This window comes from Dendrobates tinctorius, unplaced genomic scaffold (assembly GCF_039654945.1).
Source record: "Dendrobates tinctorius isolate UK_male_01 unplaced genomic scaffold, ASM3965494v1 ptg000122l, whole genome shotgun sequence".
NCBI classification, from domain to species: Eukaryota; Metazoa; Chordata; class Amphibia; order Anura; family Dendrobatidae; genus Dendrobates; species Dendrobates tinctorius.
In genome coordinates this window covers 5459072-5476705 of record NW_027361790.1, presented here as the reverse complement: position 1 = coordinate 5476705, position 17634 = coordinate 5459072, and the positions used below count along the sequence as shown (strand labels likewise).

The 17634-nt window shown below is 43.9% G+C and overlaps 1 protein-coding gene across 3 annotated transcripts in view; it reads right to left on the bottom strand.

Annotated features, from left to right (window-relative positions):
• The window catches only part of TAFA2 (TAFA chemokine like family member 2), a 445777-nt gene that overhangs the window by 45982 nt on the left and 382161 nt on the right, over nucleotides 1–17634 (bottom strand). The window lies entirely within an intron of this gene.

The window sequence follows — 17634 nt, the reverse complement described above, 5'->3', positions numbered from 1 at the left end:
AGTTGAAATAATCTCTGTGGTGACTCATAACTAAAGAACGTGTATCCCAAAGTAGAAAGGACATAAAACAAAACAAAAAATATCAATGTTTCAGAGGTTCTAACTTGTCAGTTTATTCTTACAACGCTCCCTTAATAGCCAACAGAGAGCAGAAGTAGAAGCAGATGGAAGGTAGTATCATGTCTGTATTAGACCTAACACATTTTTTTTTTAATAAGACCAATGTTTATGTTATTTCTAGCAATTTAGACAGTGGAAATGTCACATTTATGAGTAATGAAGAAATCCGGTATCCAAAAAAGTAATTCCAAATATTACTTTATCGAGATCATATCTGACATTTATGGGGAGACATTTTGATGCAGTACTCAAAGTTTTGATGAACCTCACATATGCCATCGATCCACACCCACTCGGCAGTTTTTATGTGTGAGGGTTGAGTGTTACTCTGACGGGCATTGAGAAGCTGGAATTCAGACACTGCTCCCTGTTACTCACTAAGCCTTGTCAACAAATGAACCACCTACCGCCTAAACACATTTATCTAATTATCCCTGTGTTGCCCATTCAAAATTTTCTTCATAACCAGGATCCTTGTACCATGTTCTTACATGCTTTACGCATTTAATAGCCCTCTGTGTCTGTACTTTTACACATAATGGTTGGTAACCGGTTCATGCGGCATTACATGAATACCCGATTTATTACATTATGGCTGGTCAGAACAATAAAAGCAATTGTTACCATCCATCTTTCATGTCTCCCCTATTTCCTCATAGATCGTAAGCTTGCGAGCAGGACCCTCATTCCTCTTGGTATCTGTTGTTTATGTGATTATTATTATTCTGTAATGTCTTTTATTGTCTGTACAAGTGCCTCTAAAATGTAAAGTGTTGTGGAATATGTTGGCGCTATAGAAATAAAATTGTTATTTATTATTATTATTATGAAAGGTCGAATTACAGCGCGTGGGCAGGTCACAAATCAGTCGGCGATGAGGCAAATTAAAGTGCTGCTGCAGCAAAGCTAGTCCACTGAAAGCCTGAGATGACTTTTGGAAAGTTGTGGGAAGCAGGGATAACTTGATATCCCTGAGGAAGGTGCCAGGAAGGGCGCCGAAACGCGTAGGAGGAAATAAAGGAGTACACTGCTACAACATCTTGTATCCCAGGTGATTTGTGAATCTCGGCAGCGCGGACTGCAACACACCCTGCTTCCCACAACTTTCTGAAGGTTTTTCCACGTGTGAGTGGTTGGTGGAGGTCCTGCAGCAGCTGATTCTGTGATATGCTCTCAAGCCAGTTGTAGGTTACACAACTGGAATAGGTGAGTGGAACTGTATTATACCGCTCATACTTCAAGTGTCACTAGTGATAGGGCACTATTGCGCCTCTTGTTCCCCCCACCATTTTTTGTATTGAGATGACTTTTGGAAGTTTGTGCTGACATGCCGTACCTTGGCAAGTAGGTCCGGTATGGCAGGGTATGTTTTAAAAAAATGCTATACAACCAAGTTCATCACGTGGCCCATGTATGGAACTTGTTTACCAACTTGTCTAATTTTAAAGCCGCCACCAAGTTACACTCATAATCGCACACAACCAGACCACGATGGAGGTTCAGCAGGGAGAGCCACTGATAGGTTTGTTCTTTTATCCCATTCAACAGCTCGACTGCATTGTGAGCTTAATCACCTAATCAGATGAGCTTCAGCAGAGGGTGCTGCTGCTTTGCCAAGGCAGTGCTGTAGATCTCCCAGCTTGGGAGTGATGGGGAGGTTAGTTTAGGTGAGAATGAGGAGGAGGAGAAGAGACAGGAACAAAAATATTATGAGACTGAAATGCTGATGGAAGTTGGGACCGCTATTCTTGGTGTGGTAAGATATGTGATGTCCCAGCCTCTGACTCTGTCCCAGATTCCACAAGGTTCAGTCAGTATGCCATTAGGGAAATGTAGCATCCCTGTCCACTAGAACTTGTCAACGTGTCTGTGATAAAGTACACCTTCCCTGTGACTTTGTTGGCCAGAGTACGGTTGATATTGTGTAACACATACTTATGTAATGCGTTGATGGCACACTGGGAAAAATAGTGTCGGATGGTAATCGAGTACCATCAAGCTGCCACCGCTAAGAGTTTGCTGAAAGACTCAATTCCCACAAGTTGAAACAGCAACATTTCCAGTGCTATCAATCTGCCAGTGTGGGTGTCTAGCATTTTCGCCTATGGGTGGATGGCTATTTCTGCTTTCTATTAAACATCTGGGACAGGGACAAGTGAACGCTACACTGGAACACCGAACTGGACATGGTTGCAGACTGTTGTATCTGTGCAACTGAAGTTTGTGGGCTGGAGTCATCAGCGCCTGCATCATGGACAACAGATTGGGAAGGCTGTAACACAGGGAAAGGGGCAATGGTTTCACCATCTGACAAAAATTTTGTACCCAAGCGTTCTGCCCACCTACTGGGGTGCTTGGCTGCCATGTGCTTTTGCATGCTGGAGTTGCTCAGGTTGGTAGTGTTCTTGCCTCTTCTTAGCTTCGTTTGGCAGATGATGCAAATTACAGTTGTTTTGTCTGAAAGAATTTCAGAAAAAACTGCCATAAAGGGGAACAACTTTATGTGTCATGATTATCCTTCATCTCTTCAGACATGACTTGACCTTCACCAATGTGGTTTTCTTCTGGCCATGGGTGCTCAAATGTTTGGGTATCACTGCACTCCACATCCTCGTGACCCTCTTTAATGGTGCACGTTGAGAGGCCAGTCACCTTCTGATCTGTAACACGGCCTTGGTGGGCTCCACTACATCCATGTCCCTGAAGGTCACCCTTTCTCATATTGAATGCTTTGCTTATGAAAAACAAAATTACTGTCTTTATTTTTGACAATTACCCTCACAGATGTGTTATGTACAAATTCAATATATCTAGCAATGTGTGTCAATTTTTTTAAGATATCAGCATTATTACACACAGCAACAGCAGACTCACGAAAATTATAAGTAAATAGTCACATTTGCATATCTCTGCAGGCTTTGCGCCAGTCACACAACTGCTAGATAAAGATTCGCTATTTATTAAACCAATAGAAAATTAAGATTTTTTTTTATATACCTCTTGTAATAATTGCAAAGTGTATTGTGATGTGCCCATCACGGCGTCTTTCAGCGTGTATGATACAGACACCTTGGGTTAATTTTTGAAAATCTTTGTACATTGTGCAAAGGTCAAATTTCTACTCTAAATCTCTATATATTATATTATTATAATTTGCTTTTTGTGTTGCCCTTCTTACGGTTTCTTAAAGATTGTATCTGGTGGCCTGATGTTGATTTTTGGTTGTGCACTTGGACATTTTGGTACATGAATGCATAAATATGTTCAACACAATTCTTCAGGTTTCAGTCTTACACAGAATAATAATATGAGCAATGAAACATGCTCTATATATATATGCTGCTAGTTCAAAAATCTTACCAACACATCCCTTTTTAAAGGGAAATTTTACATAATACATTTGTTAGCATACGCCATATACTGCTCATATACACAGCACCCCAGTAGGTGGGTGGAACTCTGTTCACGAATTGTTAGTTATTTAGAGCATACAGTGGGTATGAAAAATATTCAGACCCCTCCTTTAAATTTTTCACTCTTTGTTTCATTGCAGCCTTTTGGTAAATTCAAAAAAGCTCATTTTTTTCTCATTAACGTACACTCTGCACCCCATCTTGACTGAAAGAACCTGAAATGTAGACATTTTTGCAAATTTATTAAAAAAGAAAAACTGAAGTGAGAGGAGTGAGAGCCCTCACAAATGTTAAAGGAAAAAACTACAGCCAAAACGTGTGAACATATGCTAAAGGGGAGGTATCTTTTTTATTATTTTTATTTAGCGGTATATACATGTAATTATGAAGGAAAAAATGTTTCTTAGTTATGAAAGTGTAGGGAAGGTGACCTGACGGACGGACTTGTCAGCAAGTAGGAAGGAGGGTTTGCACATTTTAGGCAGATAGCAGTTATGACAGTGGGAAAACAGCTAGGAAAGTGTAGGTGACGTACAGTACCTGGGGTTGACCACAAGATGGCAGGGAGGAGTGTGAGTTCAGGACTTGACAGCAGCTTAGGGCTTTAGAAACCGTTGGTCATGGGGGGCAGAGTTACAGGGAACCAGGAAAGTTATAAATTTGACAGGAGGGTTCCAGAAAGTTCCAGTCCCCAGGAGGAGCTCAAGAGGAGAGGAGCCTGTGGCAAAGTGGGTGTTGTGAGGAGAACCTAACCAGGGGACTGAGGAGAAAGGAAGTCAGGGAGGTGGTCCTGACATGAAGTACCACAGTATAGACGAGGCTCCGGCCGAAGGATATCGTATAGGGAACGACGTTTGACCAGTAAAAATACTGTTGGTGTTTAGGCCTAAGGCAGCCACAGTGATGGAGCTGTCAGAGCGTCACTAAGTGCGAAGAGACGGTGCGTAGATATACATCCCAGGTGAAAAGTATGATACGTCGATGTGTTCTGTAACCGGAGAGCCTTGAAGAGAATTGTGGTGTGCTGTGAGGCCGTCGTGTGGACGGCGAGAGAATAAACTTGGACCTGTTGCACCCGAAACTTGCCTCCATCTTATGTCTATACGTCACTGCGCGGTATACAGAGGGACCACCCCCCCAGCCCGGCCTACCGACCGTACAAAGGAAAAAAAAATTCTCTTTAAAAAAAGTTGGTTTGGTAGGTCTTTTTAAAAATCTATACAACCAGCGCAATAGTCTGACAACATTATTCCCAGATATTAAGAATATTAAAGGAGTCTGTGTCTTTATTTCAATTAGAGGATTTTTTTACTAGGTGTCTGTGTTTTCTTTACAATTTGATAATAGGGTTAGTAATAGGGGCATCTTATTGACGCCTCTCCATTGGGGCTTGATGTCTCCAACCTTGGGGCTTGATGTCACAATGATGACATCAACCCCCCAACTATGACCCCACTTGCCACCGCTACAGGGCAAGTGGGAAGAGCAAGGCTAAGTGCCATAATTGGTGCATTTTAGAGATGTGTCTTTTCTGGGGCAGCTGAGAGCTGATGTTTTTAGCATGGGGGGCTACTTCCTGGGCTATTAGCCCGCAGCTGTCTGCATAGCCTTTGCTTGCTATTAATAATAGGGGGACCTCACGTCATTTTTTGGGGGTCCCCCATTTTAATAGCTAGTAAAGGCTAAGTATACAGCTGTGAGCTGATATTACTAGCCTGGGAAGTTCCAAGGGTATTACCCCCTTCCCAGGCTATAAACACTGGCCCTCAGCAGTCGGCTTACCATCTGCTGATTATGAAAACTGCATCATTTTTTTCCCATAAATAATCATTTATTAATTAAATACATGTACAGTAAGCTGCACACACACTGTACTAATTGTATTTGTCACTGACATCTATATATCTACCTATTGTATTTGTATTTACTGTATGTAATTCATCTCTTCTATCCTGTCGGCTCCTGCTGTTATTTTACAGAACCCGGCAGATGAATTACCGGCTTTTCTCGTATCTATCTCTCTCTATGCAATATAAATACATACATATATATATATATATACTAGCTGAAGAGCCCGGCGCTGCCCGGGCATACTAACTAACTGTGGTTAGTTATAGCAAATTATATTTATCCTCCATCCCATAGTCCCGTGCCCATATACCCATCATACATATTCACGATCCCATAGGCCCGTGCCAATATACCCATCATACATATCCTCCATCCCATAGTCGAGTTCCCATATTCCCATCACACATCCTCCATCCCATAGTCGAGTGCCCATATACCCATCACACATCCTTCATCTCATAGTCCCATGCCCATATACCCAACATACATATCCTCTATCCCATAGTCCCGTGCCCATATACCCATCATACATATCCGCCATCCCATAGTCCCATGCCCATATACCCATCATACATATCCTCCATCCCATAGTCCAGTGCCCATATACCCATCACACATCCTCCATCCCATAGTCCCGTGCCCATATACCCATCATACATATCCTCCATCCCATAGTCCAGTGCCCATATACCCATCACACATCCTCCATCCCATAGTCCCGTGCCCATATACCCATCATACATATCCTCCATCCCATAGTCCAGTGCCCATATACCCATCACACATCCTCCATCCCATAGTCAACCATTATGACATCATAATGTGCATCGGGGCTTGCAACCTATGATGACATCAGCGTCGCCATGGCAACCATTATGACATCATAATGAGGGGAAGGGCTTGATACATTATGTAGATAGGGGCAAAATTGTTTGGTGAATAGGAACTCGCGGGGTTAAAGTTTCGCCTCACAACATAGCCTAGGACGCTCTCGGGGTCCAGACGCGTGACTGTGCCAAATTTTGTGGCTGTAGCTGCGACGGTGCGGATGCCAATCCCGGACACACACACACATACACACATACATACATACACACACTTGAGCTTTATATATTAGATGTCACTGACATATATATATATATATATATATATATATATATACACACATCCCTTCTATGTGTATGTATAAATTCTATCTATTCTATTCTAACCTGTCACTCTGTGATTATACTTATATTGCAGGAGACCGATCATTTGCCGGCTTTTAATCTATAATATATATATATATATATATATATATATATACAATGCATATATATATGTCCGTGTGTTTTGAAGAGTATTTAGTTTGAAAATGATGTGTAAATGAGAGTTGCTTTATGTAAAAGCTCATGTTAAAATCACATTGCAATCAGATAGCAATCGCACTGCATTCTGATGTAAATCGGATGCTAGGTGTGAAAAATCGGATTGTACTCGCAGAAAAAATGCATGACACTTGCATTACACTTGCATTACATTCGTCCGGCTCTCCTGCATCAAAATCGGACCAATTTTAGAATCGCTAGTATGTCTCCAGCCAAAGGGTTCATAAAAATAAGGAGCAGCATACAAATGTCCGTCAACATTGCAATGGGTTGGAGAAACTTTGCAATTTATTCTTTATTTTTGCATAAGGGAAAATAAATGATGAAAATCTGATGGTAAAAATTGATCAAACACTGATGAAAATCAGGTCTAAAACACTGCTGAAACAAGAACCATTTTTTGTGTATCAGAAAAATCACTGCAAAGTTTCTTCTATCAATTGCCATGTTAAAAAGATGACAAAAAATGGATTGCAAACTGATGATATCCATCAGACCTATAGATTTGTATGGGTGATATTGATCCATCACTCAAAAATGGACAATTCTGTCTGTTTTTCATGTCTAGAACTCGTACCTATTATAGTCTATGGAGCTGTTCACATGCAGACAGAGTGGTTCATGCCAAAACAGAAACATGTTTGATTTTGATGAGAGTCAAACTTGCCAATGTATGTAAAAAAAATGATGAAACGCTGATGATAAAACTGACACTTTGTTCAAACCTAGATGAAAATCTGTTCCAAAACACTGATGAAAATCAGCCCATATTTTGTGAATGAGAAAAAGTACTGATGCATGAATTAGTAAACTCTAATATACGCGCAACAACTTAGACATTGGTAAATCAGGCACCTATTCTATCTGTGATAGAGCACATATCAATTATAGTCTATTGTGGTCATTTACATGTCAGTTTCTGACCAATTTGTCAGCAAAGGAAAACATGTTTGCTTTTGATTCTATACATGGATCAAAATTACCCGAAAAGTCTTTTTGTCTGTGAAAATCACACCTATTGGAATCCATGTGCTGTTCACATTTAAAGGGAATCTGTCACCTCATTTTGGCATGGTATTTAAATGACTTGGGTCCGGTCTGACGGGCGGTATTTCGGGTCCTTTCCTCCACCCCTCCTTGGCCGCTGTCCGCAATATTTCAGGGAATTTCCATACTTGGCCTCAAAGTTACACACGTGCACATTGCAATCTGGACTCACGCATGCGCAGTATGCTTTTCCCAACTATGGGCAAAGCCAAAAAGCATTAGTGTGCATGCGTCGGTGAATTATGTCCCAAAACACAATGAAATACTTCCGGTCTTATCATTTTTAATCGCACTAACCCAAAGAATAATAATAATCACTTACACCGCAAGGTGAACTGTGCAAAAACAAAAACAACTATTCTTGTACTGCTGTCTATTTCCTCATTCTACCTGTCAAAATTAAGAATAAGGCTTGGGTCACATTTATCCTGCGCTCTCCGCTGAGCATTTACGAGATCATCGTGTAAATCCTAAAAATCACAATTTAGAAAAAACTCTTTAGTGAACCATTCACTTATGAAGCACATGGAGATGTTTTGGACCCCGTCTAGCCTCCATTCTAGCAAAGTCACTTTATTTTAGGTTTCCTTTTAGTGCAAAATTGTGGAAAACCACAGTTCTGTGTCTGCCTAAAATGATGGACATCACAGGAACAGACACCAAAAGGCATAGAAAGTGTCTCCATCTGCCTTATTATAGTGCTTAATGTGCTTGAGGAAAACCTTTGAGTTTTATATCACTGATGCCATTAGGTGTAGTGAAACATATCTACCCTCCAGCACTTTACCAGTATCTCTGTCACAATGTTTTGCTGAAGTCAAGATATACTGTTAGGACACATTGTATAAAAAATTATGGGGTCCGTTGTCTCCTATTATCCATTGTGAAAATTACAAATCTATGACTAAAACAACAATCTGGAGGAAAAAAACATAACATAACATTTCACATCTACATTTTAAAAAGTTCTGTGATTCAACTATAGGTTCAACATGCTCAACACAGCCCTATATTAATTCTTTGATGGGTCTAATTTACAAAATGGGGTCACTTGTTGGAGTTTCTGCTGTTTGGGTATCTTGGGGGCTCTGCAAATGAGACATGGTGTCTGTGATCTATTCCAGCCAAATTTACATTCCAAACAGCAAATGTTGCTTCTTCCCTTCCGAACCCTGACATATGTACAAATAATATTTCCTGACTACATTTGGGTATCTTCATGTTCAGAAGAAAGTGTGTGATGAACTGAGTGGTCAACTTTTTCATGCTTCCTCTTGCAAAAGGGAAACATTTGGAGATAAAGCAACATTTTCATGAAAAAAATGAAATATTTTTAATGTGATGACCTAATGTTATCAAAAATTATTTGCTCAAGAGGTGTAGTTTTCAAAATGGGGTTCTGCAAATGTGATATGGCGTCTGCAATCAATTTCAGCCAAATTTGTGTTTCAAAACTCAAATAGTGCTCCATCCCTTCCGAGCACTGCCATTAATCCAAATAAAGGTTTCTGATCACATGTGGGGTATAAGTGCGTTCAGAAGAAACTGGGTAACAATTTTTGGGGTCCATTTTTTCATGCAATTCCTTGTAAAAGTGAAAAAAATTGAGCTAAAGCAACATTTTAGAGGTAATTTTTTTTTATTTCAATTTGCATCAATTCCTGTGTAACAAATGAAAGTTAATCAATTTCCTGAAAACAGGTTTTGAAATATTTGAGGGGTGCAGGTTTTAAGATGGTTTCACTTTTTGTTGTTTCCAATATACAGGCCCCTCAAAATCCATTTAAATCTGAATGACCTGAAACAGGTTTTGTTATTATCTTGAAAAATGGGAAATTGCTACTCAACTTTTAACACTTCGAACTTCTCAACCCTAGAACGCATACCTGAGGCCTCGCAGGCCTGCTAGGTTGTTTTCTATTCTCTGCAAGATTACTTTAGTCAGAATTCTGAAACTCTAGGTATTCCTCAGGTATATAGTTGTTAGTAATTTCCAGTTGTTCATATATTTTTATGTTACAGGCATTTCGGTGTTATGGAAATATATATGTATTTCATATAGGTCTCACTTGCCTGCTATAGGCTATATACTCATGTACTCTTATATAGGCTATATGCTGCTATATACTCATGTATACTGCACACAGATGCTTATTCACAGTTTGAACCTTATAACTAGTTGGTGGAAATAACCTGCTACCCAGTCATCTCATTGTCTTGTGATTTGAGAAATATCTAGCAGACATAGGGAATGAGGAACTTAGGCCAGGTGGTCCGGCCAATATTGGAGACTTGCTGACAAGTGCAAGACTCCGGACAGTAAATCACGTGGTGTCTAAATAACCCCAGGTCGGACACCCATATATGTTCATGCATTTAAACTGACCAATTAGCTAAGAAGTAAAGCCTTTATGTTAATGAGTAACCACTCCTTTATACGAACTGATAAAAGACCATATATGAATAAAGTTTCCAGAGTTCTGCTGGAATGAGTTGTTGCTAACTATGTGTAGCTTCCTCTTTTCCTCTGAGCGCTCACTAAGACTCTGTCTAATCAGGACAGGCCACAGTACGCACAGGGGTAAATCTACCCAAATCAAAAATAAATCCACAACAAGTGGCGCCCAGCGAGGCCGTGGACGAAAACGCACGGGGATCCTGCTGACCGGAGAGGACAGAGGTGCCGGCCAAGGTCTTGGCTCATGGGAACGGAGATGTGCGCAACTCCATAAGTAAGGTAAGAAAATCTAGTTATCTTACCTGAATGTTCCCTGTGCCAAGTCCGGGTCAGCAACTCTAGCCGGTCAGTGTGGTCACCAAACTCAGGTAGTGTTGAAAAGTCCACGAGGAAATCCAAACCCTGGGATAAGCTAAGTGTCTACTGTGATCCTGTGTGTCTAAGATCCGGGTGGGAGAGTTGGTGGAAAATTGTGACAGACTTGTGTTTATGGTTGATCGTAGACGGATAACAGGGGAGTTTGACCCACTCAGATAGGGCCTCACAAATACACCTGGACACAGGGGGAGGACAGGTGAAGCCTTGCCCAGGGACAGGTGGTGGGGGCCTTACGGAGATATCACGATGCAAATCTCACATCAAGCTATCACAACAAACACCCATGCACAGGAAGGGACAACAGCGCCCACGCCAGGCCACGCGGTGGTGTTAGCTTAGGGGAGATATTGCGAGCCAAACCACTTGACAGGTTGCCACCAACACACCTGGTCACAGGGAAGGACAGGAGAAGCCGGCCCAGGCATCAGGTGGTGGCAACATAGTGGGAGTTATCACATTACTGATACTGACGAGCCGGTCAGGACGTCCGGTCCAGCGTGTTAACATTCCCGGGTCACCAGCGCAGTGCACCCAGTGTGGTTGGCAGTTATCGGTTACCAGCAGCTGTTTCACATGCGCGTCACAAGACAAGGGCTTTCGATCTCTCTCCCTGGACGTCTACATGTGAATTCATTGCAGGTTTTCCGCAAAGATCTGAAGCAGAAAGAGTTTTGCTTTTTTTTTATTGTAAACTTCCTCTTTTGCCTGCAGGGTGTGCCCCTGATATATATATATATTTTTTTTCATATTGTTATATTTTGGACTCTGCTTTTCCCTATTTTATGTTTTATCTTGCATTTTTGGTGGAGATTTTTATTCTTGTTACTGCAGTATGAGAATTTTCGGGAAAGCTGGGTCATTTTGAGTCTGTTTTTTTCATTTTACATTGTTCTCAGATTTTGCAGAGACGCAGGCATAAAAAGAGGAAGTTGAGTGTGCCTGCATTCTACATTCTACATTAACCCTTTTATTGTTGGTTCAAAGTTTATATACTTTTTCCCTTTTTTATCTCTTCTTAGTTTTCTTCCACCTTTTGTGACATTTTATCAGTTTTTTTTAGGTTTTAGTTTTCACTTTTTTTTTTTTTTCCTCTTTCTGGTTTTGTTAAAAAGAGAATTTTCACTTCTTTCCAGTTTTTTGTTGAAAAAAGAATTTTGAATTTTTACATGCTTTGGTAATTCCTGTGTTATCTTGCCAATTTTTCATTTTCCATATTCTTGTTTTCTTTTTTTTTTTCCCTTTTAAGCAGGTTAAAAGGGGTTGCAAGGTGTTTAAAGGTTTAATCACTCACTTTTTTTTGAAGTTTTTGGAACGGACACAGTAGGTGTTATTCAGAAAGTTAAGCATGTCATTTTCTACGGGCAGCTCCGTATGCTGTAGCATGGCATAATGTATTGAAAGGAAAAAAGGGAAGTAGCTAGTTGAGCTCAATTGCAGTCTGCATTTCTTAAAGTGACAGAGCATTTAACCCCGCAGTAGGTGCTAGCAGATAGTGTGAACAAGACAGGATTGTTTTTTTGTTTTACGTGTAGGAAAAAGTGTTTTCATACTAATCTGTGCTGTCTGAGAAGGACCACAGGTCTAAGAATGCCTTCCTTGACGGCAGGGGGGGGAAGTAGTCCGCCACCCCATCTTCTCTCACCTCACTCTTCCCTCCTCCCATCTCCCTCCTCCCTCTATCTCTGCTATTCTCACAATGCAAAATCTCCTCCCCTCTCTCATCTATCTCTCCTCCTATCCCTCGTTCTATCTCTCCTCCTATCCCTCGTCCTCCTCCTTTTCTCTCTCCTTCCTCTCCTCCCTTTCCATCTTCATCACCAACGCCCACCTCTCATCCCTCTCATCCACCGCACCCGTCTTCTCTTCCCTCCTCCTTGTCTTCACCATCTCCTCCACCCTTTCTTCTTCTTCTTTTTTCTCACCCACCTCTCAGTTCATCGTCACCAGCTGGCCCAGTGCCAGATCCAGACAATGGAGTGTCCCTAGTTCCACAGGGGACTCTCTCTAAAGAGACAGTTATGTCACCGGGAGAAGAAAGTGAATCACTCCCCACACATGACAACACAGGTGCCCTCCCGATACAACAGATAGCAGAAGGGAGGTGTGGGCCATCAGACACTGCACCTGCTAACTCTGAGACTGAAGATTCTATGTGCCAAATGGAGCTGCAGTCTCAGAAGGGGGGGAAGTACACACACACACAGAAAGACAATCACACAGTGGCACAGTTCCTCCTCTGATGAACATGAAGAGGAGATTATGCTGCATAGTACCAGGGGCAGATAGAACCAGAACTCTTACACTATGTGCCCCTCACCCCTTGTCAGGTGTTCAGTATTCTAAAATCATGAAGGAACACTTCAAGCTTCCATCAGAATTAGATGTGCATTCCTGGGAATCAGGATCAAAGCTAATTGAACAGCTTAGAGAGTGGCCCAACGCCAGACAAGCACTCAGCCTGCATAACATGAGCCAAGACGAGACAGAGTCGGTAGACAAGTTTCATGGCAGAGTGAGGCAAGTATTCCAAATTTTAGGCTTCACTATTCATGATCAGATACACGGACAGATGTTGGCACAAGCCTTTGTGCATGGACTAAGAGAACCAATCAAGAAACTACTGATAGAGGCCAGACCTGAGTACAGGACAATAGCAGTAGATGTCCTGCTTACAGTAGCCAGAAGAATTGAGTCCCTCCCAGGAGTACGGAGGACAGGCCCTCCCGTGATGGCCACTGACATGGAGGAGCAACCACCCTGCAGAGACAGAAGACCTGTCAGGTGTTTCAACTGTGGCAACTTTGGCCATTTCCGGAACCAGTGCACAGCACCCCGGCAACCCAGGTCATCCCGCAGAGGAGTAGGCCAAGAAAGAAACACAGAAGACAATGAAGAACCCTGTCCATAGGACAGAGGCAAACCAGGTCCGCCAGACGTCACGCCCCTGACATGTGAAACCCCGTCAGCGGACCCAATACCTCAAATCACTGGGGGCTGTCATATCTTTCCTTGTGGACACTGGTGCAGTCAGAAGTGAAAATTCCCGACCCCACCAGTCTATCAGAACACTCTGTGTCTTGTATGGGGATTAAAGGTCAAGACAGACGTTCCCCAGCTTGCAAGCCCCTAAGCATGAGGACACTGCCAGGACACTCCATCCTGTTCCAATTTACGGTGGAGACCTGCCCACCCAACCTGATGAGCGCAGACCTACTGCAGGAACTGAAGGTGACCAAAGTGTCCCATGAAGATGTGACCTTGACCTCCTCTCCACCCCAGGCCCTGGAAAAATTAATCATGCTGGTGGCCCTACAAGAGCCTCGCTCGAATAACCGGTGCAAGCCTACCCAAGGAGGTGCTGGACATAGCACCAAGAAGCCTATGGCCCAAGGGAGACTTCAAGTTGCGCCAGTGTGAGTGTCACTCAAGTCTGGAACCCCAGACGCTCTGCAGGCCCAGCATCCGCATCTCATCACCCAGAGCTAAACTGCCTCTGACCAACTAGAGGTCTAAGTGGAACTGCTGTTCAAGAAACGGCCTAAGAACTTTGGCATGGGCCAGGAAAACTCTCAACCCAGAGGGACCACACGCGCTTCGGGAAATGGCTGCACTGCTTCCAGTTCCAGCGCCAGAGGATCATCTTGGACAAGATTCTGAAGGTGCTCCCTGAAGTTAATCCAGGCCCTGGACCAGAAGACAGCCACTCAGCTCCTCAAATTGGTTAACAAGATGCTGACCTGAAATCAAGCTGGGTGAAAGGAACTGCTGCTGGCTGGTAAAGAAGATGCCCCAGCAAAAAGACCCCCTGTGAGAGCAAGAAAGCTCAGCTGAACGTCACCTCTGATGAAAAATAAGGACCCCAGCAAACGGTTTGGTTTCCTGCCAGCCCTGTGCCAGAAGATGGGAGTCACTCACGGCACTGTGAAGAGCAAGGCCAGATTGAGCCACCTCACCCACGGGAATCATCATGTGGTCCCAGCTTCTCTCGATCAAGAGGAAGACTGTGAAAGGAGAACCAGACCAGATTGAATGGTGCATAACCTGAGGACTGTGAGCGAAGCAACCGTGTTTGAAACCCCAGTTGTGCCAGATCTGCACACTCTGCTGACAAACGTGCCAGCCACAGCAACGGTGCTCACGGCAATGGATCTGCCCGAAGCTTCCCTCAATGTTCCCCCTCACCTGGACGACCAGTTCCTGAAAACGCACAAGGGGGGTGCGGAACAAATGGACAGTGAGGCCCAAGATGGCCCGGAACAGCCTTTCACAGCTCGCCATAGCATTGCCCTCTGTCCCCACCAACTGGATTGCGGAGCATGCAGAAGTCATCGACACCGCTACCCGCACAGCGTTTTCCATGCCTCCTCTACACTGCCTGACGGAGAAACAACGTAAGTTCTGCAAAAACACAGTCCAGTGGTGTCAAAAGCAAGTTCCTGAAGACACCGTATCGCCCACTGGACGAAACACTTGACAGATGACTGGAAGACCGCGAAGGCAAAGATGGCTCCCTCAACAACTCCGAAGATGCAGGCCTTCCTTAGTCTAGTCTCATACTGCAGAACTTGGATCCCTGGTGCTCCAGACTTAATGCAGCCTCTGTACAATTGCATCAACGCATTGAAACCTTCATCTCGTACAGGAAACTGAAAGACTTCATAGTCTTTGCGCCAACTCTAGGCCTCCCTGACTACGAGAAGCCATCCCGTCCTGACCAAAACGGAAAAAGAAGGACCAGGATGGAGAAGGTCATGCTACTGGCCAGGCTTAAAACAGACCCACAGAGGAAAACCAGAGGCCTCTAGACTACCTCTCAGCCGGCCTGGATCCAGTTGCAAGGGGGGACCCTCCTGCATGAAAACAATACCCGCAGCACACGCCCTCCTGACAAGGCTGCTCTCCACCACTCTTCAGTGCTCGCAGCCGTTACCTGTCTCTACTTCCACTCCCAAGGGAGGATGCGGATATGGACCCTCAGATGAAAAGTCTGCAAGATACCGTAGATGGCTCCAGTTTTGCAAATGATGAAGGAAGGTTCCACACGGGATGTGCAGCGACCAGCAATCAAGACATTCTATGGTTCAGAAGGTTATCAGCCCAAGAGCCCAAGAAGTGGAGCTGATAGAGCTGACGAAAGACCTGCCAGATTGCGAAGAACAAAAACTTCCAGGTACTCGCATGACATGGCACCCGACTTCGAACCCATCTGGGCTGCAAGAAACTTCATCACAGCAAGCCGATCGACCGTGAAGCACCATGGAGCCATCAGAGACCGGCTGGACGCTCTTCAACTACTAAAAGTGGTGGCAGTGCTGAAGGCCAAGGCACACGGAAAAGTGAACACAGTAGAGAGACGGGGCATCAACAGCAGACGTGGCAGCCAAAGAAGCAGCCAGAGGAAGAGAATATGGAAAATGGGAGAGGTCGTAGAGCCGGACGGCTACTACATGACGACTGAAGACGAGAAAACCTGGCAAACAGAAGTCAATGGGAAAACCGTTGAAGATGCCATCTCTGAATTGGACAGAAGTGCTGCCTCCTCCTCCACCAGCCAACAAGCTGAATCACATCCAGGATGAAGACTCTGACGTGGATATGAATTCTGAGGCAGAAGAATGGTGCCTACCTTTCCAGAAAGGACGTATTTGATGGAGAACATTCCAGAAGATTGTCCTCCACCACTCTCTCGTGGGGAAGCTTCTTCTCCAGCACAGTCCTACGGTCAGCAGTCCATGGCAACACTTACCCCGTCCCCCCGAGACGAGCTGCATGAGTCCGAAGGCATCCCAAGGCTACAACAGTTTGACCTTCCCCCTCATCCCCGGAGAATGTCGGCTGGATCGGTACCAATGCAAAGAGTCCCAACTCCCAAGTCCTCCTCTGACACAGTCTAACCCGAGTCTTCATACAGAGGGAGGCGCGGACATAGACGGAACCTCAGCTAAAATCCCACAATCAGCTCAGAGAATGTCAATTACCACAACCCAGTCACTAAACCTGACAAGATGACTTCCTGAAACCTGTACAAGAAGTAACAGGATCAGACTCGGAAGGAGGAGAAGGAAAGCTGGGTGCTGAAGGCCAAAAGCACTGGGCTCCAAGAAACCGTCTACATCAAAACGTCTACCTCAAGACAGACCTAGTCTACCTCAAACTGTCTACCTCAAACTGTCTACCTCAAACCGTCTACCTCAAGACAGACCCAGTCTACCTCAAAGTGTGTACTCTACGGTGGTTCAATGGGCACATGGCTCCCACACAGAATTGAAGAAACAGATGAATGACCTGATTGGACTCAACTCACACCTCAACAGCGAAGATTCCCAGCAGCTGTTCGGCCACCGACAAATTTAACATCGGACAAGCGGGAAACGTTCCCCCTCATCATCTGGCCTGAAGACTTCCCAGTAAGGAACCAGTTGGCGAAGACTACTGCAAAGAAGCTACTCTCAAAAATAGTTTGCAGATATGGGGTTTCCAGAAAGCAATAGCAAGTGATCAGGGACCCGCATACACAGCAAACCTAACACAAAAGACCTGATCAGCAGTAGGGTCAGACTTAGGCCTACACACTACTCACCATCCCACACCATAGACTAGGTGGGACACTTAAGAGCAGCATGCTAAAAAATTTGCCCAAGAGACAGACAAACCCTGGCATTAGACACTCCCATAGGCTCAGAAAAAGCTGTCACCAATATGAAACTTTATTTGGGTAAAAAACCCAGTTTAGGGGTATTCTTTACTTAGCAGTTGACTATGCAATATGATACTTTGTCTGCATGTGTAATTGAATTTATCAAGAATCTTGCTAATGTCCATTCTCGAGTTTTCTCCTTCATTGCCAGGTCCAGATTCGGTGCCTGATATGCACGCCCTGAAGTCAGGAGACTGCTGAGTGTTGGTGGAAAAAGTCTGTAAAAAGAAGCACTCAATCCCAGATCCGATGGCCCTTCACCAAGTGCTGACGCCACCAACCTGGAGGGAGAACCCCCACCTG